The following is a 26716-nucleotide window of genomic DNA, read 5'->3' on the forward strand; positions in this document are numbered from 1 at the left end:
TCCTCTCAATGTCATCATCAGTGACTCCTTCCCTAGACCCACCACGTCCTCCTGAGGAGTCTCCTGAACTCTTTGAGCACAGTGTTGGATACATGCTCCAGGAGGATGCCCAGTGTTTTATAGGCTCTGATGATGATACTCAACTAGAGGAAGGCAGTAGCGTGAATGCAGAGAGAGGGGATGCTCAAGAAGGACAGCAATCTGGCAGTCATGTTCCACAAGCTGCATCATACTGCCAGGCTTGCTCCAGCGATGAAGAGGGAGGGGATGATGAGGGCACTGACTCCATGTGGGTGCCTGGTAGGAGAGAGGAGGAGCAGGAGGAGGAGGAGGAGCATGTCCAACGAGGCAGGATGCCCTCCGGGGGCCAGCTTAGGGGCAGCACACTGACTGAATCACACCGCAGAGCTCCGCCTGTGCAGGGCGCTGCCTCTGCGTATTATTCTAAAAGTTCTTTGGTGTGGGTCTTTTTTGAGACGAGTGCATCAGATCGCACCGCTGCTATTTGCAACATATGTCTCAAGCGTATCTCGCGTGGCCAAAACATCAGCTGCTTGGGCACCACATGCTTGACCAGACATATGTTGACCTGCCATGCAGCTCGTTGGAAAGCGTACCTCAAAGACCCACACCAAAGAACAAAGCAGACCTATCCTTGCTCCTCATCAGCTGGGATCTCCAACCCCACTAGACCTTCAGTCCTCTCTGAAACCTACTCTGAGAGGAATGAAGGTGTAGAATTAGGTGTGTCACAGCCAAGTGCTTCTGGGCACTCTGCTAGCAGTACACCCACGTCCAATTATAGCAGGCAAATGTCCCTGCCCCAGCTGCTGGACCAGAGAAAGAAGTTCACTCCCAGCCATCCACATGCCCAGCGGTTGAATGCTAGCTTGGCTAAATTACTAGCACTGCAACTGCTGCCTTTTCAGTTGGTAGACTCTGCCCCCTTCCGTGAGTTTGTACAATGTGCGGTTCCTCAGTGGCAGGTCCCCAAACGCCACTTTTTCTCACGGAAGGCGATTCCGGCTCTCTACCGGCATGTGGAAGGCAATGTCCTTGCCTCGCAGGACAGGGTGGTCAGCGGTAAGGTATTACCGCTGACTCATGGTCCAGCAGGCATGGACAGGGACGTTACCTGTCTTTCACTGCCCATTGGGTCACTCTTCTGGCAGCTGGGAAGGATGCAGAACAAGGTGCAGTAGTGTTGGAGGTTGTTCCGCCACCATGCCTCTAAAATGCTACTATTGGTTGTGACACACCTCTCTCCTCCACCCCCTCCTCTTCTTCTTCCTCCATGGCCTCTTCCAGTGCTCTGTCCTCAGAACCAGCGGTGGTCCGTAGGCGTTCCAGGGGCTACGCAAGTACGCAGACAAAACGATGCCATGCCATGCTTGTGCTGGTTTGTTTGGGGGACAGGAGCCACACTGGGGCGGATGTTTCGTCAGCTCTGCAGGGGCAGGCCGAGAGGTGGTTGATGCCACGCCAGCTTAAGCCAGGAATGGTGGTTTGCGACAATGGCACCAACCTCCTCTCCGCCCTCCGACAGGGACAACTGACCCATGTGCCCTGTGTAGCTCACGTCCTTAACCTGGTGGTGCAGCGGTTCTTGGGCAGGTACCCGGGCTTACAGGATGTCCTGAAGCAGGCCAGGAAAGTCTGTGTGCATTTCTGCCGATCATTTAATGCCTGTGCTCGGCTGGCTGAGCTCCAAAAGGAGTTGAACCTGCCCAAGAACCGCCTTATATGTGACATGCCCACCAGGTGGAACTCAACGTTGGCCATGCTGCAGCGGCTGCACACGCAGCAGAGGGCCATCAATGAGTACCTGTGCGACTACGACACCAGGACAGGGTCAGGGGAGCTCGGTTTTTTTCTCACCACGCCAGTGGGGCATGATCAGGGATGGATGAACTGTCCTGTCATCGTTTGAGGAGGCCACAAGGATGGTGAGCAGTGACAGTGCATGCATCAGTGACACTGTACCTCTTGTCCACTTCTTGGAGCATACGCTGCATGGAATAATGGACAGGGCACTTAAGGCAGAACAGAGGCAGGAAGAGGAGGACTTCCTTGCCTCTCAAGACCCTATTTATCCAGGCAGTGTTCCTGCTGTGCCACCCATCACACAGGAAGATGATGAGGAGGAGGAGGAGGAGGAGGATTGTGTCAGCATGGAGGTGGAGGCTGGCACTCAGCATCAGCAGCAGCAGCAGTCTTGTAGGAATGATTTACAGTCCCAAGAAACCTGTGGACTTGTACGTGGCTGGGAGGAGGTAGCTGCGGATCATGTTGTCCTTAGTGACCCAGAGGACTCCAGACCGAATGCCTCAGCTAACCTAAGCTGCATGGCCTCCCTGATCCTGCAAAGCCTGCGGAAGGATCCTCGTATTCTTCGGATCAAGGAGAGGGACCATTACTGGCTGGCCACTCTCCTTGATCCACGGTACAATGGTAAGGTTGCCGACCTTATCTTGCAGATGCAGATGGAGCAGAGGATGAGACATCTCCGGGAGGCCTTGCAGAAAGGTCTGTGCAACGCGTTCCCAGAGACTGGGAGGTTACAAACTCCTGGTCCTGGACAACGTGTTGCTGAGGCATCGGTCAGAAGGAGCGGTGGAGAAGGTGGCCGTCTGACCGATGCTTTCAGACAATTTTTTAGTCCGCAGCCCCAAGGTATGATCGGTTCCAGCAACCATCGCCAGCGTCTGATTTACATGGTGCAGGAATACCTAGGGGCAAGGTCAGACTTGGACACCTTTCCCACCGAAAATCCTCTGGGTTACTGGGTCTTGAGGATGGATCACTGGCCAGAGCTTGCACAGTATGCACTTGAACTACTGGCCTGTCCTGCATCCAGCGTTCTTTCGGAACGCACCTTCAGTGCTGCTGGTGACTTTGTTACTGATCACAGGGTGCGCCTGTCCACCGACTCAGTTGATCGACTGACCTTCATCAAGATGAATCAGTCTTGGATCACCCACAGCTACCAAGCACCTGAAGCTGATGTAACCGAATAATTTTTTTAGAAATATCACATCCCTTTAAGACTGCCTATGCTGATGCTGAGTGATTGTCCTGTTATGTTGATTGTCTATCCTCTTCCTCCTCCGCTGTGTTGTTGTTGGAAGAACATTTCTGGTTCTGGGTGATGCCACCAGCCCAATTTTTCTGCCCCTGTTTAACAGGGGCGTTTAATTACAATTTTTGATGCAATGCTTTGCAGCAGGGCTCATTCCTGCACTACAACTAGAGTATATGGGAGAGGTTGCAGTGTCGTGGCACCAGCACCAGTTCCTAAGGCCCAATTTTTCTGCCCCTGTTTAACAGGGGCGTTTAATTACAATTTTTGATGCAATGCTTTGCAGCAGGGCTCATTCCTGCACTACAACTAGAGTATATGGGAGGGGTCGCAGTGTCGTGGCACCAGCACCAATGCCTAAGGCCCAATTTTTCTGCCCTTGTTTAACAGGGGCGTTTAATTACAATTTTTGATGCAATGCTTTGCAGCAGGGCTCATTCCTGCACTACAACTAGAGTATATGGGAGAGGTCACAGTGTCGTGGCACCAGTGCCTAAGGCCCAATTTTTCAGCCCCTGTTTAACAGGGGCATGTAATTACAATTCTTGATATAATATTTCACAGGAGGGCCCATTCCTGTGCCCACCCAGAGTAACTGTGAGGACTTATAGTGTTGTGGCACCAGCACCACAACCACCAAAGGTCAATTTTTCTACCACTGTTCAACAATTGCATGCAATTACAATTCTTGATATAATCATTCACAGCAGGGCACTCCAGCGCCCACCAAGGGTCACTTTGAGGGCTTACAATGTTGTGGCAAAACCAACACCTTGTTCCGCCATTTCTGCAGAGCATATAGGGCAGGCCCCTACTTTCAAACATCCAACTTACAAACATCTCCTACTTGCAAACGGAAGGAGACAACAGCAAGTGAGATGAAAAAAGACGGACGGCAAAACAAATTATACAGGGGTGATAACACTTCACTATGTTTTCCAAAAAGCTTAAAAATAGATTTTTTGACTGGAGATACACTTTAAAAATGTACCAGTTGAAAATTACAAACAGATTCTACTTAACACAACAAACCTACACAGTCCCTGTCTTGTTTGCACCGCCTGTATACTGCTGTTCTGAGTATATAGGGCCTGGGGGCCACACGTATTTCCTTTTTTTTATATGGGTACGGGGTTCCCCTTAATATCCATACAAGACCCAAAGGGGCTGGTAATGGGCAGGGAGGGCTACCCATGCCATTTTTTTTTCTCAATGATTTTCAACCATATTGCAGGAACCAGATATAACATTAAAACCGCATGCAGTTTTAAATGACGTTATTTCCGTTAAATGTCATTTTGTGCAGGGACTGTTCTAAACACGGAAAACACGTGGCACTTCATAGGCATATTATAGACACCCCCATGCATGATATTTAAAGGAATATTTCACAGTTTTTTTCACTTTAATTGTCATTAAAATCAGTGCTCCCGCCAAAACGGCCATTTTTAAAAACATTTTAGGCATTGATCCATGTCCCCTGGGGCAGGAGCCAGGTCCCCAAACCCTTTTTAGGACAGTATCTTGCATATTAGCAGTTAAAATTAGCACATTTAATTTCGAACTTTTGATTCCCATAGATTTCAATGGGGTCCTAACGTTCGTACGAATTTGGGGTCCGTTCGAAAGTTCTGGTGCAAACCGAACCGGGGGGTGTTCGGCTCATCCCTATTCACAGGCATGACCAGGCATGATGGCAATTGTAGTTTCTGAACAACTGGAGGGCCAAAGTTTGAAGACCCCTGGTTTAGATCAAAGCATTTTCATGTGTTAGAATGGCCCAGTTAGAATGGCCAAGTCCAAACCTAAATCCAATTGAGAATCGGTGGCAAGACTTTCTGTTTACAGATGCTTTCCATCCCATCTGACAGAGCTTGTGCTATTTTGCAAAGAAGAATGAGCAAAAATGTCACTCTCTAGATGTGCAAAGCTGGTAGAGACATCCCCAAAATGACAGCTGTAATTATTATTATTATTACACAGGATTTATATAGTGCCATCAATTTATGCAGCGCTCTACAATATTACAGTAATTGCAGTGAAAAGTGGTTCTACAAAGTATTGACTCAGGGGGGGCTGTATACAAATGCACCCCACACTTTTCACATATTTATTTGTAAAAAAAAATTGAAAATTATTTATCATTTTTCTTCCACTTCACAATTATGTGCCACTTTATGTAGGTCTATCACATAAAATCTGATTAAAATATATTTATGCTTTTGTTTGTAACATGACACATTGTGGAAAATTTCAAGGGGTATGAATACTTTTTCAAGGCGCTGTATATCAGGTAGACTTCCAACATTGCAGTCAGCTGAATTTTAGACCAGAAATCCAGGCCACTCAATTAAGTGCAGCAAATGCGCATGTAAATCATTAATCCTGGGAAAGACTTGTATCTTCTTCGTTATGTCCTAAACGCCAAGCATCTCAGAAAGTGGAACTCAGGCTACACCCAAAAAGGAAGAAAGCCATACAGTGTAATATTGCTAAAAGTTTGAATATGAAAATATGTAAGCGCTGCGCAAACTGTTGGCGCTATATAAATCCTGAATAATAATATGTGACATCCCATGCAGCTAGTGCCACTCTGTGAAAAATGTGTCCACCAGTCACCAGCCACCACCCACATGCAATGCACACTCACCCTCGTATATGCTGCCAAAAACTGTGCAGCAATAAAGGTATTATAGATGGTAACTGCAAGCATCAATCTGGACTCTTTACGCACCACACACACAGTCGGACATTCCGACAACAAAATCCGGCTGATTTTTTCTGATGGATGTTGGCCCAAACTTGTCTTGCGTAAATACGGTCGCACAAAGTTGTCGGAAAATCCTCCAAGGGGCAAAACTCAGCTTATTGTTCACCAAGCACCATGGGCAATAAAATGTAAAAGCGCCACATTGTGTAGTATTTATTTTAAACCAGAGTAAGAGCATACAAGTAAAATCATTAGCAAACAGGATAAAAACAAGCTGCCCAACTCTTACATCAATTGGTGCCACACAGGCCTCCGTTGTGGTGGTGTGCCATCACGCTACAAGCTCCACCCTATGCCTTTCATACAATAGTAGGTCCTCAGGGGCCTCTAGTGTCTGTAATGGCGGCCATATCTATGTAGCCCACAACCAGAAACAACGCCGTGTAACTTCCTGTCCAGTAGCATTTTGTTGGTGATGAAGAAGCACATAATGGTCATACTATGACCATCAGGCCATAAGTATATAATGATAAAGGACACCACTTTGCATTAAAACATAAGTCCAATCATATTCGGTTACTGGGATCGCTACCACTTACTTACTTACTTAGATGGTTGCCATTTTATCGTGGGTACTTACAATGTACTCATAATATACCAATAGAATACTATAATCTAGTGGCTTTCATTTTATTGTGGATGTGGGGGCATGTATCGACCAAAAACTACAAACCCCATATACCACAAAAAGCTCTCTGGGATGAAGTTATCCCTGTGCACATGAGCAGGCGTGATGTCATCATGGCCCAGCCACACAGCTGTGCATGGTAGCCAATCGGCTTCTAACTTTAGCTTGTTCAATTAAGCTTTGACAAAAAAAAACTGAAAGTTTATGTGAAGAGCTGCACTAAATTCTGTGTGCACCAATTTTAGTAAATCTCCCTCACTGTTTGTAAATATTTAAAGCGTATCAGTGTGTATCATATGATAGATGACAGTGGCTAAGTGGTTAGCATTTCAGCCTAGAAGTACTGGGTCATCGGTTCAAATCCCAAACATGGCACGACCTGCACAGAGTTTGCATGTTCTCCCTGTGCCTGTGTGGGCATTCTCCCACACTCAATATGTCCCATACACAGGGTCCGAAATTCAGACGGAAAAAGTCCAATCGGATTATGTTGGAATGATGATGGAAAATCCGATTGTGTGTGGGCTCTGTTGGAATTTCCAACAGAAAAAGTTTGAGAGCTGGATCTAAAATTTTCTGACAACAAAATACGATCAGACTTTTTCTGATCGTGTGTAGTGAATTCTGACGCACAAAGTGCCACGCATGCTCAGAAAAAATTTGGAGACGAAAGCTATTGGCTACTGGCCTCTTTATAGTCCCATTGTACGTGGTTTACGCCACCTCGTTCTGAACAATCAGATTTTCCGACAACTTTGTGCAACCGTGTGTATGCAAGACAAATTTCAGGCCAAAATCCGTTCGGAAAAAATCAGATGGATTTTGTGGTCGGAATGTCCAACCGGGTGTATGGGGCAAAAGACAGACTTGTAATTTAATTGGCCCTAGAATTTGAGTTAGGGACCTTAGATTGTAAGCGCTTTGAGGGTAGGGACTGATGTGAATGTATAATAAATATGTGTAAAGTGTTGCATACATTTTTGGCGCTATATAAGTACCTGTAATAAATAAAAAATAATAAATAAATTGGACAGCTTGTGGGTTATAAATGAACACCACATGCATCCATAACTTCATACTACCAACATCAGTAGTATGCTGATTTTTTTATATACATTTTTTTATATATATATATATATATATATATATATATATATATATATATATATATATATTTTTTTTTTTTTTTTTTTTTTTTCCATTTCACACATATACAAAAGTCACAAAGATTTCTTAAATATATTGAAAATAAAATTTACATTTCATTCATATGTCTTTATCCTATTTACAATTCTGTGCTTATATCTGCTGTTTTCCTAGTCACTTTAGTATGCTGATTTTTTTAAACTTATTGTGCATTCTTGATGATGATTTCTAATCAGAAATGAAAAAAAAAAAAAAAACATAGAAGGAACATTTGTTTTTATAGGCACAGATACTCCAGCTTTGTGGTTGTCATCAGCATACAGAAAGGATGTATTGGTTTGATGATCACATTGCTTTCATCTGCCTACCTGTTCAACCATATAGTTGTTGTGTACAATATGGGGTGCAGAAGGACAGCTACTCACAGAAAGCTATTTTTCTTTTCCTCTACTTCACCATTTACAAATAAGAACCTGTGGTATGAAAGTACTTATCATAGAAATTATGTCAAAAGGATGAATGTAAACCTTGCCTTTGTCCTTGCCATCTTTTTTATATCTTTGATGTGCAAAACCTCATACCGTTGTAGGAGCTAGAAAACACTTTTTTAAAGATATTTTTCAATTACTATTCCTGTTCCTTTAACCACTTGCTTACTGGGCACTTAAACACCCTTCCTACCCAGACCAATTTTCAGCTTTTGGTGCTCTCACATTTTGAATGACAATTACTCAGTCATGCAACACTGTACCCAAATGAATTTTGTGTCCTTTTTATTCCACAAATAGAGCTTTCTTTTGGTGGTATTTGATCACCTCTGGGGTTTTTATTTTTTGCGCTATAAATGAAAAAAGACCGAAAATTTTGAAAAAAACGCATATTTCTTTGTTTCTGTGATAAAATTTTGCAAATTATAATTTTTTTTTCATAAATTTTGGCCACAATTTATACTGCTACATATCTTTGGTAAAAATAACCCAAATTAGTGGATATTATTTGGTCTTTGTGAAAGTTAGAGAGTCTACAAGCTGTGGTGCGAATCATAAAAAATTGATCACACCTGACGTACTGGTGGCCTATCTAATTTCTTGCGACCAGAACAAGTCAGGAAAGTACAAATACCCCCCAAATGACCCCTTTTTTGAAAGTAGACATTCCAAGGTATTTACTAAGATGCATGGTGAGGTTTTTGATGTTGTCATCTTTTTCCCACAATTCTTTGCAAAATGAAGATTTTTTTTTTTTTTCTCACAAAATTTTCAATGTAATAGGTTATTTCTCTCACATGGTATGTGTATACCACAAATGACACCCCAAAATACGTTCTGCTACTCCTTCTGAGTATTACGATACCACATGTGTGAGACTTTTACACAGCCTGGCCACATACAGAGGCCCAATATTGAAATAGCACCATCAGGCATTCTAGGAGCATAAATTACACATTTCATTTCTCAACCACCTATTACATTTTTGAAGGCCCTGGAGCACCAGGACAATGGAAATGCCCACAAAGTGACCCCATTTTGGAAAGCTAACACCCCAACGTATAATCTATGAGGCATATTGAGCCGTTTGAATGGTTCATTATTTTTCCAGAAGTTTTGGGAAAAAGTGGAAAAAAAATGAAAACGCATTTTTTTACGCAAAGTTGTCCATTTATAAGATATTTCCAACACATAGCATGTACATAGCAAAAATGACACCCCAAAATACGTTCTGCTACTCCTTCTGAGTATTACGATACCACATGTGTGAGACTTTTACACAGCCTGGCCACATACAGAGGCCCAATATTGAAATAGCACCATCAGGCGTTCTAGGAGCATAAATTACACATTTCATTTCTCAACCACCTATTACATTTTTGAAGGCCCTGGAGCACCAGGACAATGGAAATGCCCACAAAGTGACTCCATTTTGGAAAGCTAACACCCCAACGTATAATCTATGAGGCATATTGAGTCGTTTGAATGGTTCATTATTTTTCCAGAAGTTTTGGGAAAATGTGGAAAAAAAATAAAAACGCATTTTTTTACGCAAAGTTGTCCATTTATAAGATATTTCCAACCCATAGCATGTACATAGCAAAAATGACACCCCAAAATACGTTCTACTACTCCTCCTGAGTATAACAATACCAAATGTGTGAGACTTTACACAGCCTGGCCACATACAGAGGCGCACTGGCAGATGGTGCTGGCTATTTGCTCTGGCTAATTGCTCTGGCAAATGGGGCTGGCAGATGGCACTGCGGCTGGCAGATGGCACTGGCGCTGGCAGGTGGCACTGGCGCTGGCAGGTGGCACTGGCAGGTGGCACTGGCACTGGCAGGTGGCACTGGCACTGGCAGGTGGCACTGGTGGCACTGGCACTGACGGCACTGGGGCTGACGGCACTGGGGCTGACGGATGGCACTGGCGCTGGCAGGTGGCACTGGTGCTAGCAGGTGGCACTGGCAGGTGGCACTGGCACGTGGCACTGGCGGCACTGGCACTGGCGGCACTGGGGCTGACGGCACTGGGGCTGACGGCACTGGGGCTGGCAGGTGGCACTGGCGCTGGCAGGTGGCACTGGCACTGGCAGGTGGCACTGGCACGTGGCACTGGCACGTGGCACTGGCGGCACTGGCACTGGCGGCACTGGGGCTGACGGCACTGGGGCTGACGGATGGCACTGGCTCTGGCAGGTGGCACTGGTGCTGGCAGGTGGCACTGGTGCTGGCAGGTGGCACTGGCACTGGCGGCACTGGCACTGGCGGCACTGGGGCTGACGGCACTGGGGCTGATGGATGGCACTGGCGCTGGCAGGTGGCACTGGCGCTGGCAGGTGGCACTGGCGGCACTGGCACTACTGGCAGATGGCACTACTGGCAGATGGCACTGGGCTGACAGATGGCACTGGCACTGGGGCTGACAGATGGCACTGGGGCTGACAGTTGGCATTGGGGCTGACAGATTTTAGTCAAGGTAAAAATATGTCACTCACAGATCCTCTCTCTCCTCACACGCTGTCTCCGTGTGAGGAGGGAGAGACACGGCAATGGGAGATGATCTCATATGTTTACATTTGAGATCATCTCCCATTGGCAGCTGCGATCGCGCTGTGAACGGACGCTTTGATTAGCTGTTCACGGCGATCTATGTTTGCCTGTCTCCGGGAGACACGGCGAGTACAAAACCTCCGCGATGCGCGCCCCCGGCGGCGCGCATTGCGGAAGTAAACACAAGGACGTCCAGGGACGACCGCTCGAAGGAACCCGCCTGCTCTACGGCCGTCATTCGGCTATAGGGCAGGCGGGAGGTGGTTAAAGTATCTGTAAACTAAATCACTAAAATCAGAAAAAAATTGAAAATGAGAATGTTAATTTACTTTTAAAAGTAATTTTCTATCTACAGTTTTCAATACAATAATTCCAGATATTTCCTGTTAGGCTAAGTTCACGCTGGCATTAAAAGCAGGTGTTTAAGAGGCGTTTAAAACGCTCCTCAAACACCAATGTACAAGATACAATAGACAGCAAACATTGCTGTTTACACTATGAAAACATGAAGTGTTAGCATCACGTCGCTTCAAAATTTAAGACTCATGTTGAGTCAGGAGGCATTCAAAGCTTTTCCATGCCTCCCATTTAAGTCTATGGTAACACCTCGCAACTGCTCTGGCGGGCAGTTGTGGTGCGGATGTGGGGCATTAAGATTAGTTACTTTACTGTAATGGAATAAGCATTTGTGGAGTGGTTTTAACACCCCTCAACACTCATCAAACACTTCAAAACTGCCCATAGGGCATTTGAAGAGCATTTTTAGCTCATCATTAAAGAGGAAGTAAACCCTGATGGGTTTACTTCCTCTTTGATTCCCTGCAAAGGTGAAGCATAATGGACTACTATGCATCGCATAGTAGTCCATTATGTGTCACTTACCACAGGAGCCAGCGAAGTCACCGCTGTCCCCTGTAGTCTGGAACATCCATTTTCTTGGTGGATCTCCGTGGGTCTCGCTGCTCCTGCGTTCTGATTCACCGGAGCAGTGATGCCATCACTCCCGCACATGTGCACGGGAGCCGACACTCGTGGCATATTGCTGCGATCTGCGGCTTACTCAGTGTGCCTGCAAGCCACTGTTTATGGCGCATGCGCCATAGACAGCGGTGGCTGTCTTCAGGTAAATATCTCCTAAACTGTATAGGTTTAGGAGATATTTATTGGACCTACAGGTAAGCCTTAATCTAGGCTTACCTGTAGGTCAAAGTGGTTTGTAAGTGTTTACAACCACTTTAATGCTTGTAAAACGCCAGTCTAATGCTCATACGAAAGCTCATTAACGTGAGTCTAACGCCCGCCCATACTGAAGCTATAGGAGCGTTTGTTAAGAGGTAGAAATTTAGTCAAGTGTGAACAAGCTCTGCCCCTTACTCCCAATTGCTCTTCTGCTTTTTCTATCAGAAAAAAAAAACTAAATTGTTACGATACATAGTGATTTAGTAAATTAAAGGCTATCCAGTAAGGGTGGGTTCAGGCGTGTTCGCAGCTCCACGTGCCCGAGCCTGCCAGGAAGCTGACACTGCGCAGCGCCAATGACAGGCAGTGAGACATTTCCCGATCCGTGGCTACACAGATAGGTAAATGTCTCGCTACCTGTGATTAGCACTGTGCAGTGTCAGCTTCCTGGCGGGCACGTGGAGTTGTAAACACGTCTGAGCCCATCCTTACTATCCAGCTAGGGTTTATACCTAGCTGGAACATAATCTGCTCTTCTCCCTAGGTTTTATAAAATACGTCTGACTCGATTAGCTTGTCCTGGACAAACATAGTCTTCAACTGTCTCTGATTTCCAGTCACAGTTCTACTAGAACTGGATTACCATCAAACCAACAGTTGGCTAGACCCAGTGAGTGAGCAAGGATCCAGCCAATGACATGACTGGAATGCATTTTATTTTTCGATTTACAATGTAATAACAATGTCAAATCACCTGGGAAACTCAGACAACATACCTAATTTTCATTCTTTCATCTTGTCGCCCTATTCTTTGAACACTTGGAGCACTATTAAACTAGGTTACCACAGTAGCAGCTAACGGAGCAGATGTTGGGGAATTATACAATATAAAAGTGTATTTACTGAAATATAAAAAAGTATTGGGACGCCTGCTTTGCCATGAAATTTAATGGCACCCCAGTCTTAGTGCGTAGGGTTCAACATTGAGTTGACCCACGCGTTGCAGCTATAACAGCTTAAACTCTTCTGGCAAGGCTTTTCATAAGGTTTAGGAGTGTGTCTATGGGAATGTTTGACCATTCTTCCAGAAGCGTATTTGTGAGGTCAGGCACTGATGTTGGACAAGAAGGCTTGACTCGCAGTCTCCACGCTAATTCATCCCAAAAGTTTTCGATTGGGTTGAGGTGCAGGCCAGTCAATTTACTTAACCCCAAACTCACTCATCCATGTCTTTATGGACCTTGCTTTGTGCACTTATGCACAGTCACGTTGGAACAGGAAGGGGCCACCCCCAAAGTTGGGGATATGAAAAGTATGCTGATGCCTTAAGAGTTCTCTTCACTGGAACTAAGGGGCCAAGTCCAACCACTGAAAAACAACCCCACACCATAATCCCCCCTCCACCACATGATTTTGACTAGAGCACAAAGCAAGGTCCATAAAGACATGGGTGAATGTGTGGGCCAACTCAGTATTGAACCCTATGGACTAAGACCAGGGTGCCATTAAAGTTCATGTGTGTGTAAAAGCAGGCATCCCAATACTTTTGGAAATACAGTGTATGTGTGTATATCACAGGTTTACTTTATCCAGGCTATCATATTGTGATCCTGATGCATTTTTTTCATTGTAAGGACTTGTTAATGCTTTTATTTACACTTTACATTTTTGGGGAATGAGTAGGAGTACTACTACTGTTCTACTTACTCATTCACATGGAGGGGCTAGTATTTAGCAGGCTGTGTATTGTTAAAAGGGGCTTCCAAATTCCAATAAGCTTCCTGCTCTCAGACCCCCACAGCCACTGGGCCAGGATTGGCCCCATCAGTCAAGGTGCTTTCCCAGGGAATTCTGCCCCCTGGCAAGGTACCTCCATGTTAAGGGAATGTGGTCTGGTATAAATCAGGAGGAAGTCTTCCAGGCTGTATGCTCAAATAATGCTCTAGTATGGATTGGAGGTGGGGGGGGGGCACACTTTTTCTTGATTTTTGCTAAAGGTCCTGGTATGAATTAGAGCTGAATCCTATGCTTTTTTTTTTTGGTCATCTATTCTAACTCACTTGCTTACATGGCTGGAGATGCCGGTTGCAACAGCCATGTAATTAAAGTGGGTCAGAACATCACTGGTTGTTAAAGAGGTGCCAGTGCCTGCATCCACCGGCCTCCTTAACAACCACTGACAGTGAAAGCTGTAATTATAAGAGCAGTCAGCACTCCCCTCAGGCAGGGATACTGCCATCTTCTCTGGGTCTCCAACCAGATTCCTGCAATGACCTCACTCCCGCATGCATCATCATGCACAGGGTTGACATTATCATGGCATAGAGCAGTGCCATAAATGAATGCTGAGCTGCATATGCATGGTTCAGTGTATACAATGGCTAACAGGCAGGGAGAACAGTTTACAATCAATAGGGTCGCTTCTGTCATAAAAATAATGTCAGTGTTTTTTGTTTTCTCTTTTATTACCATTTTAAAGTTTGACAAGAAAAACTGTGCTGTAAAAGTGTTCCAAAAAATGAAAAAGTTCTAAACCCATACCACTTCATCAAAACATTTGCCAAATGTTTAGAGGAAAAAAAATGGGCCTTAAGTCTTTAAATCTCCATAATAATTAAATTGATTATTTTTTTATTTTACAAAAGTCAGCAAACTTTCATAGACCCATGGAGCGGTCAGTGGTACTGTGAATATTTGCACCATCCCTACTGCTGAGTGGCACGGTGGCCTCTTCAAGTGGTGCAAGTCCATGTCCCTTGATACCCTACCATCTAAACGCAACAAACTGCTGGTAAATGTGACATTTACAGAAAGCTGTGAAAACAATTTAACCATCTAATTGCCAGACCTGATCTGTTTACAATACTTAAACTACATTTCTACACAATTTTAGTATTAATAAGAATATGTTTACTCAATTTGATTTTTTTTTATGTTAATAATGTAATAGTATTACATATCTAGCACATCAGGCACGTGGGCAGAATCTCCAATTGTACAGCCCTACGACATGCTGATATCAAATTCCACAATATTGCCGTAAAAAAAGCATCTACTTCTCCAAAAGCACCAGGGCCAATTCTGATGGGCACTGCACTATTCAGCATTCTCCAATTTTACTGTGGTGCTTTTTTTTACAGAGGCATGCTACAGGCTAGCTGTGGCTTCCAGCTAAAGCACCTTCCTTATGTATGAATAATAATTTATGAAAACACATTATGAATGAAATATACATCATTTAATATACACAGCCTTGCAAAAAAAACAGGAAAAAAAAAAGCACACTTTAAGATGCATGGAAAAAATACATCAAACAAGAAACAAAAAGTTTCAAAAGCCTTCTCGGCTCCCTCTTCGGTGCTCCTGACCCCTCCCCCCTGTTGAGTGCCCCCACAGCAAGCAGCTTGCTATGGGGGCACCCGTGCCAAGCCACAGCTCCCTGTGTCCATTCAAACACAGAGCCATGGCCTGGTCCCACCCCCTTTCTCTTCTCATTGGCTGACTAAAGTTGATTGACAGCAGCGGGGCTAAAGGCCAATGGCATATTGTGATGTACCAGGATAGTATTGTAATGCTGTCAGGGGGAGTCCCTTATCACTTTTCTGGTTTCTGTGTAGTTTCCTTGCTGCAGGTGTTGTGCTTGTTCTGACCCTACTTGCCAGGAACCTTTCCCTGCACTAATCTCTTTCCCTAGTTAGCAGGTACCTGTCCCTGACCTACCGTTCACTCCAGGTGTGCCTAAAGGTTGTTGAAGATCCTATATAAGAGTTTCCCGATCAAGAAGGCTCGAGAGATTGAGATCTTGAGAGATTGCGGTGTCCGATTAAACAGCTGGCTTCTCTGAGACACTGACAGAGTCCATAAGAGGACAATTCCCTTATCAAACCCTCTCCACCTGTAACAATGGCACTGTGACACCTACAGGCTGGAAAAGAACCTACAGTACACCTGGCTAAAAGTGGGTCCTTGACACCCTGGCCTCAAAGGAAGTGGGTTGAACACTGAGTGTCATTTAGTCCAAAAAGAACCAATGCTGGACAGTAGAGGCTGACAGAATTTGCAAGATCTGCTCTATTTTTGTTTTTTGTAGTACTAGACAGTTAGTTATCTTAAAGCTGAATATTAATATGTTTATATTGTACCTGCTGGTTGCTCAAGCATCTAAAATGTTTACATTTTCAATGCATACCTTTTTTTAAACGCAGTTAAGGCATCACTAGCTCCTCATTCTATGCAAAGCGGTTAGATCATGTATTGTGGGAGGGTCCATTAGGGTGCTGTATATAGCTTTCTGAAAATATTTCAGAACCCTGCTTCAATACATCTCTCAAGAGCCCTCTACCCAATGGGTATTTGACTTGCTGCAGCTTCCAGTGCACAAATTCACAGTGAACACTGAAATCAGAGTAGACAATTCCCATACAGCAGAGGAGAATGTATAACTGTGCAGGACTGAAGGTAAGACCGGAGTTTAACTTTAAGCTGAAGTCGGACTTGCTTATGATGTGTCCAATACATATCAATGTTGTCTTTCACACCTGGTAGGGCCTAAGCTTTCAGTGTACTCTGTTTCCTGGTTCAGTTCTCTCCAACGTTTATTTTTTTAGTCTTCAAACACTCAAGAGAAGAACATTCTAACCACTAGTTTAACGGTTTATTACCACCTTACCACTTCCACATTGATGACAGGCTCTCACCTCTCACATAATGAGACTTCAAACTCAGCCGTTATTGGTGATAAAATCTCAGGCTAGTGTCAGTATGAGCATTAATAAACCACACTGACAAAGCTACATATATTCTATCCCACATATGCTGCTCTGTTTTCATACCACATATTCCTATACCTCATATAGAAATACCTCCTTCAGTTATTTTTAGTCACATACATGTAAAAAAAAAAACCTTTATAGAGATGGAACTTTGAAGTGACCTTTATTATCCTTTTCATCTTATTGTTACACAATACCCTTTCACCCTATAAGAAAATCAAAAATGTTCTTGCTAAAGCGAATTCCTGAACATTATTGTATATATGCATTATATCAAAACATGTATTCTTTCTATCTACGTATCTGTTCAGACATGATTTTCAATATACTGTATATTGAATTAAATTTTAAGCCTAGACAAATAATAGTAAGGCGAAGTTTATATTACTCTTTTTGTCCTCGTACCCACTGCCAGGGAAAATATTACAACTGTATTGTCATCTAAACAGGAATAAAGGGGAAATTTCCATTGGGGACACTTGTTCTGGTGACAATTTTCAAGAGGGCATTGCCTTTTCCCCAGTGGGAAAATGACTGGAAAAAAAAAGCCCGTTGGCTTTCAACCATTTCTTAACGACTTGAAGTCCAGGCCTTTTCTTGCTTAGAACCCCCAAACATTAAATATATATTTTTACCAGAGACCCTAGAGAATAAAGTGGCAATCATTGTAATATTTTATGTCACACAGTATTTGCGAAGCAGTCATTCAAATTTTCTGCGGTCATGCACATTTTCTGGAAAAAATACACTTTAATGAAAAAAAAAAAAAAACAACCCAGAATGTATCCCAATTTTTTGTATAATGTGAAAAATTATGTTACACTGAGTGAATATATGTAAAAGGAGACAAGGTTCACCAGTCTAAGTGCAGTATCAAATACAACTTTAATAGGTAGGTATAAAAAGGTGGCCAAATGGCTACTCACAATTACTCAAAGAAAGTTAGGCATGTAAACACATGTAAACTATCTATAGGAAATCTGCAGCTGTTCACAGTTTACATGTGTTTACCTGCCTAAAGCCCCATATACACTACCAGTTTTTCTGCTGAGTTTTTCCTTCAGATTTACCAAAACCATATAATATAAGGTCAAACCTTAGGAGTTTCAATTTGTATGCAATCAGGCAGGCCCCTGCACTACATGGTTTTGGTAAACCTGAAGAAAAAACTCAGCAAAAAAACTGATGTGTGTATGGGGCTTGACTCTCATTGAGTAATTGTGAGTAGCCATTTGGCCACCTTTTTATACCTACCTATTAAAGTTGTTTTTGATACTGAACTTAGATTGGCGCACCTTGTCTCCTTTTACATTGTCTTTCAGAGTAACTGTTTCTACTCCCAAGGGAGCTGCCGCTGGTGCTTATTGTCATTTTTATTCATTTTTTATCATCATCTTTTTCATTTTTTTCATCATTACCATTTGGGACTCTCTTCTTTCTTCTCTCTATATTATATATATAAAGGTTTTATACCATGTGTGTTCATAAATATTGAATGTTATACATAGTTTTTTTCTCTCATTGTCTGATCAGTATTTGCGCCATTTTCCTTTTTTCCTAACCGAGTAAATAGATACCCAACATATCATGCTTTAAAATTGCGCACGCTCCTGGAATATCGACAAACTATGCTACTTAACCACTTCAGACCCAGGCCAATTCTGACATTTCTCTCCTACATGTAAAATTCCTATTTTTTTTGCTAGAAAATTACATAGAACCCCCAAACATTATATATTTTTTTTAGCAAAGACCCTAGAGAATACAATGGCGGTCATTGCAACTTTTTATCTCGCACGGTATTTGCGCAGCAATTTTTCGAACACGTTTTTTTCAGAAAAAAAACAGTTTCATGCTTAAAAAAAAAAAAAAAACAGTAAAGTTAGCCCAATTTTTTTGCATAATGTGAAAGAGGAGGATACGCAGAGTAAATAGATACCCAACATGTCATGCTTCAAAATTGCACGCGCTCATGGAATGGCGCCAAACTTTGGTATTTAAAAATCCCCATAGGCGACGCTTTAATTTTTTTTACTGGTTACATGTTTTGGGTTACAGAGGAGGTCTAGGGCTAGAATTATTGCTCTCGCTCTAACGTTTGCGGCGATACCTCACATGTGTGGTTTGAACACCGTTTTCATATGTGGGCGGGACTTACGTATGCGTTCGCTTCTGTGTGCGAGCTCACGGGGACAGGGGCGCTTACATTTTTTTTTTTTATTGTTAATTTTATTTTTATTTTTTTAGTTTTACAAAAAATAAAAAAAAATGTATGACTTTTATTCCTATTACAAGGAATGTAATAGGAATATGGCACGGTCGGACCTATTTACAGTGAAATATGGGGTCAATAAGACCCCACATCTCACCTCTAGGCTGGGAAGAATAAAAAAAATAAAAACAATCATGGCTTCCTAGCCAGATCGGCACCATTAATTTGAATACCGAGGCCGGGCGTGACGTCATAACATCGCGCCTGGCTTTCGAACGATCATAGAGACTCCGGGGACAATCTAGTCCGCCAGAAATCTCTATGATCACATGCTGGGGCCGGTGGATCCTGTGACCGGCTCACCGATGGAAACGGTGAGTCGGTAGAAGCACCGGAGGGCGGCGGGAGGGGGCGTCCCCTCCCGCCGCCCGTAAGAACGATCAAGCGGCGGAACAGCCGATATGATCGTTCTTATGGTGTAGGGAATCGCCGGCTGAAAACGGCAATATCTGAATGATGTCTGTGGACTCAGGCATCATTTAGATATAACCAGCGAAACCCCATGACGTTAATAGACGTAGTGCGGGTCTCAAGTGGTTAAAAATCTAAATAGGCAACGCTTTAAATTTTTTTACAGATTACCTTTTTAGAGTTACAGAGGAAGTCTTAAGCTAAAATTATTGCTCTTGCTCTAATGATCACATGTGTGGCTTGAACGTCCTTTACATATGCTTGCGCGACTTACATATGCATTCGCTTCTGTGTGCAAGCACGGAGGAAAAAATTAAAATTGTATTTATTTTACTTTTTATTTTTTATTTTTACACTGTCCCTTTACTTTTATTTTTTTGATTACTTTTATTCCTATTACAAGGAATGTAAACATGCTTTGTAATAGAAATAAGGACATCATGTCCTCTTTATTGAGAGTTCTGGAGACAAAAAGACCCCAAATCTCTCATTTACCTTTACAAGCAAAATAAAACTTTTTTTTTTTTACTTTTACTTAAAAAAAAAAAAAAAAACATTTACTATGGCCCGGGAACTGAAAGTGACATCGCTCCGGTCCTCCAAGGGCATAGAGACAAGTGGTGGCCATCTTCGCCTCACTTGCCTCCATGCCCAGCTAATGACCGCATCAGATTGTTCTAGGTCAGGTAAGCCCGAAACCGACCCGGAAGCAGCAGGTGGGGGGGGGGGCACTCCTCCTGCTGCTTCTAAAAGTGATCCCTTGGTGAATCCGCATACAGGACCACTTTTATCCTACAGAGAATCAGCCATAGTAAAAAACAATATGGGGGTATGACAGCTAGCTACTGGTATAACACCAGAATTTAACGTCAAAGTAATGAGCTATTTTTACTATGGGCCAGTCAACAAGTGCTTCTATCCAAAGTGAAAAGTTGTCCCAACATTTGTGCAAGCGTAAAGTATAAAGCCCAAAATGTTTGTAATATGGGTGTAACAATTTGTTGCCTTTCCGTAGGAGAACATTCAACCAGCAGGGAAAATAGCATAAGACTATAGGTTTAAAACATTTATTCAGCAGGGGAAATAATATGAGGAAGACCTCAGCATAAAGCTCAAATGTCAGGGGGCCCCCCAAAATTCATATTCACACATGCCGCTTGACTCCCACCAAATGTCAAGCAAAGGGACAGGGTCTGTGGGTGATGACATTGACCATACATGGATCTGACCAGATTTGGTCAATGATATCACAGGGATTCCAGAAACTAACAATGTTTCTTTGCATGAATAATGAGACAGGCGTAAAGCTAATTTTTAATAAAGAGACCCTAAGTATGGTATTTATGACAAACCGACTTGAAAAATGCTGTATGCTCCAGGAAAAGGAGGCTTTCTGACCAGAGCTCCCCTTTTACAAAGGCATATAATACCTCGAGGGATAAAAATAAACATTACCGATATCATGTTTATTGTAATACAGCATAATTCATTTATTCAAGTATTTTATAAATGTATTATTTATTTCTATTTATATAAGACTGACATATTATGCAGCACTTTGCAGAGCACATGAATCAATATACATCAATAGCTATCCTCAATTTATGCTTGCATTAAGGCATTCATGGGTACGTACAAACAATGTCTTTGATCTGCTTGAAATACTTTTTTTTACTTCTAAAAGCAGAAAATAAAACTGCAACACAATACATATCTCTTTTCTTTCTGTTTATCTACATGAATGTTAGCATAATGTCTTATTTATTTAGCTCTGATATATTACACAACGCTTTACAGAGTACGTAGATCAGTTCGCATTTGTCTTGGTCCCCTGATGGAATTCACAATCTGTTGTTACTAGCATACTCATACAAACACTAGGGGCAATCTGGGGGTAAGCCAGTTGGCCCGTCAGTATGTTTTTAATGTGTAAATTTACAGAAAGTGAGAACATACAAACTCCATGCAGGTAGTGGCACAGCTAGCATTTAAACACAGGACTCAGAACTTCAAGGAAGGAGTACTTGCTGCCACCTACTCTAATTACATATTTATCTAAGATGTCTATGGAAGAAGGTTTCTAACTATGTTTAACATGCACTGGGATATTGTTATTCGATCCTATCTTATGGGGCCACCCCTGAGTATTTGAGGCCTCCCTGAACCTCCAAGACAACCTTACCAAAACTTGCAAGCAGCACTCAGAGTACAAGTTCAGGAATGCCATCATCAGAAGGAAACTAGGTACACTTGCCATACCTGCTGAAGCAGAAGCTTGGACACTCAAGGTTGCAGACTATAATGTGTATTTCTGCAGCTTTCTATACCCAAGACACAGTGACAGATTGGTTAGTGGTTACAGACAGAGGTCAAGTCCTGGGGAAAAAAGTGTGGGAACTCCCACCCAAGATCCACTCCTCAACCTCAACCAAAAAAATAAAAATAAAATGATACGCTCATATGCATATATATTTCACAGAAAATACAGTGCAACATTTATTGTAAAGTGCCAGTTTAAAAAAAAAAAAATAAGTTGACTTGTCAAACTAACAGAATAATCACCACAAGAACGGAGGGGACAGCAGAACGGAGGGTGACATGGTGGAAACTGGAGGGGGACAGTAGCAGAACGGAGGGGGACAGTAGCAGAACGGAGGGGGGGGGGCAGCAGAACGGAGGGGGACACGGAGGAAAGCTGGAGGGGGACACAGAGGAAAACTAGAGGGGGACAGCAGCAGAATGGAGGGGGAGTGGAGGACACAGCAGCAGAACAGAGGGGGGGTGGGGGACAGCAGCAGAAAGGAGGGGGAGTGGGGGAAAGCAGCAGAATGGAGGGGGAGTGGGGGACAACAGCAGAACAGAGGGGGAGTGGGGGGCAGCAGCAGAATGGATGGGGAGTGGGGGACAGCAGCAGAATGGAGGGGGAGTGGGGGAGAGAGCAGCAGAATGGAGGGGGAGCATGCTCACTGTAACTAACAAAGTGTGTGTAACACACTAACCTGGAAGTTTGTCAATGACTCTGGCAGGCGGCAAACTCGCGGCAGACCTCGTGGGCGGGAGGACTCGGAGGCTCAGCTCAGGAGAGGAGAAGTTGAACTGGAGAAGTCTGGCAGCTCAGAGTTGGGCTGCACTGCTGGCAATGTGCTACAGCGGCTGCGGGAGTAGTCGGCGGCGGCCCCGGGACTGTCTGGCACCGACTGGGCAGTGGGTACAGGCTGAATCCTTATAAAGTAGTAAGTGAGGCTATGTCTGGTGTGGTGTCTGTGGCTGGCTGCTCTCTTTTGGAGGCACTGCTCAGCCTAGCAACCAGTTACTCAGGCATATGCAGGACGCGGCTGCTAGCGGGAACTGAGTTCCTGTTGTGAAAAATGTACAGGAACTCTGTTCCCATGCATACCCACAGGACTTGAGCCCTGGTTACAGAGACAGCCAGGGTATTCTAATTAATTTAGAAATGTTTCCTGTGGTATTGCTGACATTAGGGAAAGTTTGTCTGTCTATACCATAACCATTATCATGATCTGGCTGTCTATATTTCCTAAATAAAAAGCCTGCCTGGTCTCTTTTTCGCTCTTAAATTGCAGCCTAGTAAACAGACTGCATGCTGTGCAGTGAGTCTGTACAATATTTCTGACTGTTGTTTCTGACATAATACACCCAGATTTGTTTTTCCTGATACAAACTGCCTCAGTTTTACCTCCTACATTGTAGCCTTATCTCACTTCCTACATGTTCTTCAACCACTGTACTATATGTGTGGCTATTGTATCTGAAATATTGCACTCCAATTTCAGGAGACTTTAAATGGTAAGTTCACCTTTGTACACTTTTTATTTTTTTCTAAATTCCGGCTTACCTATGCACCGATATAGCATTCATGTACTTTTTTGGGAAAAATATGCGGTGCACGTTTTTTTAAATGAAATGCAATCAATCGGTGATCACCCTTGTCACTAAATACACAATCAGATTGTATAGTGTATGGCCATCTTTATACAAGTACATAAGAGGGAATGGACAGAAACACTCAGCTGTTAAGCCTCATTCACAACTTTGCATGGCGGGAACTCACATTCCCACATCCGTTTTTTTTTTTATAGTGACAGCATATTCAGTCATCACACATAGGGCAGCCTATCCACCTGAATGGGCTGCCCTACTCACAGCAATTGCCCCATAGAAGCTTAAGAACTTTTTTTTTCTTTAGAGCAGAGCTTGGTGCAATTCTTACTGCTTTTTTTGGGACAGTGCATTTCTGAAATGCAAAGAAACACACAGATTGTGTTGATCTGGACTTGAACCTGGGACCTCTGCTGTGTCTAGCAGTGAATCTACTTGCTGAACCATCTGTAATTCTAGACAGCTCCTTAGAGTATCTTGTCTTAAATCTTGTTTGCTTTGAATTCAACTCTTTGCTCCTCCCATGAACTTCCTGATTTAAACCATGTCTCTGCATTTCCTGGTCACCAGAATATTGTGCCTTTACAAGCCAATATCTCACTCTTGTCTTTCTTGCTGACGACTGTATCTTCGCTACCTTTCGTTACAGACATTTGGCTTGTTCCTCGACTACACTTCTGCTGTATTGCAACCTGCAACTATTTGTTACTGACATGTGGCTTGTTTCTCAAATATGCTTCTGCTTGACCCCTACCTGCTATATCTGCTACTGGACCCTTGCTGGACCTCCTGGTGGGGCTATTCTGGGGCCCACAAACTAGTACTAACACTCAGCAAAGCCCATCTCCACCATCAAGAGCTCTGGTGAATACCAGTTAGTGCTCAGACCCCGCACTTCAGGTGAACCCATGTCATCAGCCAGGGTGACCTGTGTGAATATCTGCTATAGTTACTGGCCTCTGACCCCGACACAGATCTGAATGGATCCTTGTTGTTCTTGTGTTATTGCACCAATTTCACTTCCAGGCCCCATTCACATCTAACATAGTAGGAGCACACATTTTATGTCTCGTTTTTCCTGTGACATGCATAGAGCACCCTGTTGATTTTAATTAGATGCACTACTTGTGGTTAATGTTTCATTTTGGTGTTTTGTAGGTTGTGTGTTTTTTACTGTGTGTTTTGCAGCATTTGCCCCTCGTTTTTTCACATGACAAAATGTGTGTTTGCGTCTGTGTTTGGTGTCCCGTTAACAATTAATGGCACTGAAAGCGCAACTAGTCGTTTTAGGTGCATAAACATGGCCATACACTATGCAATCTGATTGTGTATTTAGTGAGAAGGGTGATGTTACGTACCGTCTGGATGAGCCTGACGAGTCGAGAGAGACCTCTCTTACAGCCCCGCTCAAGGGTCACTGGAGTGGTAACAGTGGCCGCGAGAGCACGGTGAGGTAAGAGTGCCTTCAAGGTTTTCTGTTGTAACTGATGTGTAGCAGGAACAGACTGGATCGCTGAGCATCAGAAGATGGCAGAAACGGCTGGTTCAGGTATACTGCAGGACAGCGAATGCAGGTATGCTGTAGCAAGCTGAAAGCAGAAGGCTGGAGCAGGGTCAAACAAGCCAGGTCATACACGGAGAATCTGTAGGCATAAACATCAGGCAGGGAATAGTCAGAGTTCAGGCTGGGTTTGGCAACAGGAGATCAGGCAGAGAGGCAGGAATAACAGAGTCAAGGCAAGCCAACGGTCAGGACTGGAGATAGCAGCGAGGTCAGGAAGGGTCAAACTGTATCAGATACAGATACAAGAACAGAACACAGGGTTTTGAGAAAATACAGTGTGGTATTACGAAAAAGTGGGGCACACACTATAAAATGAAACAGTATTTCCACTGGCTTTTATGAAGATGAGGGCTTTAGATTTTTTTAAGAATAAACATTCTTATAGCTTTTAGATTTGTTGTGGTTTTGCATCCCACCATTTAGTTCAGACATATTGCCGCTGGATTAAAAAAATCTAGCGTTGCTGGCAAGACTACCTAAGAAAGCCACTTTTTAAGATTTCATTTTTATTGGATGAGGCCGCTGCTGCTGCATTTAAGCCTAGCAATTTTGTAAAAGTAAAGCAAAATCTACAAAACCCAAATATATCACATAATTGTTTTTTGTAGATTACAGTGCCCCTGACGCTATCTACAAAAATTGTACCATTACATACAATCTAAATGCACCTTCTAAACATGTATTTGAAAGGAATAGTGTTTTTCCCCATGTTGCACTTGCATAAAAAAAAGGACCCTCTGCCTACTGTACCTAATTTTTATGTCTTTTTTTAGTACTGCATGCATCATGTCTCCCCATGGTAGTACCCAGCTTCCCGTGCCCTTTTTTTGACAATACCTTGTCCATTATCCTTGGAAATGGCCAAAATTGATTTTCAAAATTGACCCTGCCCCCAAAGACTACAAATGTGGATTATGGTTCGCAATTAAATTACTTTGCAATGGGTAAAACTATCAAACCAAATTCAGGCCGAATTGCTCATCCCTTATGACAGACAGCTATTTTTTTTTTCAGGAGTAGTTAGCAATGGCAGCCCCCAATTTTCTCCACGCAGATTTTCAAAGCGGTTGTGATGTGGTAATTTTGGAGTTAAACATCCGACTGTATGCTTTCCATTTCAGTCTAATGTGTTTTTGAACACTTTACAGAGTTCTAAAACCAGTGTTTACTTTTATCCTAAGCTATACTTTTCAAAAATAGCATTTAAATCTCCAAAAAGCTTAGTTAGCATACATAGACAGAAGACAGTGGAATGTTCTAAATTTAACACAAACAAAACCAATATTTTAGGAACTTTTAAACCATAAAAATGTGCCATATGTGAAAACATCAAACCCATTTATCCCACCCAGTCTGTAGTTTTGTCTTTTCTTTTATATGCAGTACAACTAAATAGAATATACCACCTATACAATTTTATCAATCTGGCCTTGATGTTATCTATCATGTGGGCTGCTGAAAAGTATAAAAATGCAAGCCAAAGGGGAGTTCCTGTAGGGGTAATGTGGTCATCATTCTAGTAGTTCTGAACTTGAAAATGAAAGTTACATTATCCTTCAGGATTTATATCAGCTGCAGACTAAATGATTAATACTAACTTACTATACAGCTGTGTCCAATATAGCTTTTGTAAATGTACTGTAAATAAGAAGAAAATTACACCGTTAGTAACACATCCCTATCCTACTCTCCTTTCATACTTGCAGTGCAAAGCTTGACAGTAAAGATAACAGACCACCCACATGTCTGCTTATAGCCAATGTATGTGCCTAACCTGGGCAGGAGAGGAGATGTCCTCCTAGAGCTTAAAGTGGAACTTTAGTCAGAAAATTAAGTCCTTTTAGATCACTTCATCCTGGCTGCTTTTGCAGGTATAGCTATATAAAACCTCAAAAATGAGTATCTATACTGTTTCAGTAATACACTGTCTCACCCTGCTCTGCACATACTCA

The sequence above is a fragment of the Lithobates pipiens genome, unplaced genomic scaffold (genome assembly GCF_037356315.1).
Source record: "Lithobates pipiens isolate NorthernLeopardFrog02 unplaced genomic scaffold, aLitPip1_a1.2 Scaffold_23, whole genome shotgun sequence".
In the NCBI taxonomy this organism is placed as follows: Eukaryota; Metazoa; Chordata; class Amphibia; order Anura; family Ranidae; genus Lithobates; species Lithobates pipiens.